Raw genomic sequence first — 683 nt, 5'->3', positions numbered from 1 at the left:
TTGCCAGGGCTTCCAAATGTTATGACAGAAATGTGAAATTCTAAACACTCAGCCAATATTAGAAATCAGCATAATTCTTTATTGTGTGTGGTCAAAAATGTCAGCTAATGCCCAAACCATTCCAATTCCAAGTAGAAACAAAGATTGGGTTTATATACAGAGTTTCGGGGTTACACAAAGTTCACTGTGATTGGCAATTGAGATATCTTCACATTGTGGAGTCATTCTTATTTCTGACTTCTCATGGGTGTCCAGCCCTCAGGCCAGGTGCAGAGGGAGTGGTAACCAAGCTGAGTCAGCTTGTACTAGAACATAAAACTTGGTAAAACAAGTTATTGTAAATATTACTAAAGCTTGCATTTCCTTTTTTAAATTCTTTATTTTCATTTCAATGAACATCTACAGAGATTTTAGAATTCCATTCATTCATTGTTGCACCCGTCGCCCCCCCCCCCCCCCCCCGCGTTTGCTCCTCTCCTTCAAACGCAAAAGAAAAACTCCCTCATTGGGACGCAAGCCCCCCCCAACCCCCAAATATAATCCACTCTGCAACCCTCATTCCATATTCTTACGATAAACATAATGCCCTAAAATATAAAATATTCTCTCCCCCAAAGACTTCAATGCCGTAAATATATTTCATCCACTTTTTCTCAGTCTTACACCCATCCCGATGTCAGCCT

Source organism: Elephantulus edwardii, unplaced genomic scaffold (assembly GCF_000299155.1).
Source record: "Elephantulus edwardii isolate Elephantulus edwardi_28Jun2011 unplaced genomic scaffold, EleEdw1.0 scaffold00213, whole genome shotgun sequence".
In the NCBI taxonomy this organism is placed as follows: Eukaryota; Metazoa; Chordata; class Mammalia; order Macroscelidea; family Macroscelididae; genus Elephantulus; species Elephantulus edwardii.
The sequence above is the reverse complement of the archived record's forward strand: the minus strand, read 5'-3'. Positions refer to the sequence as shown.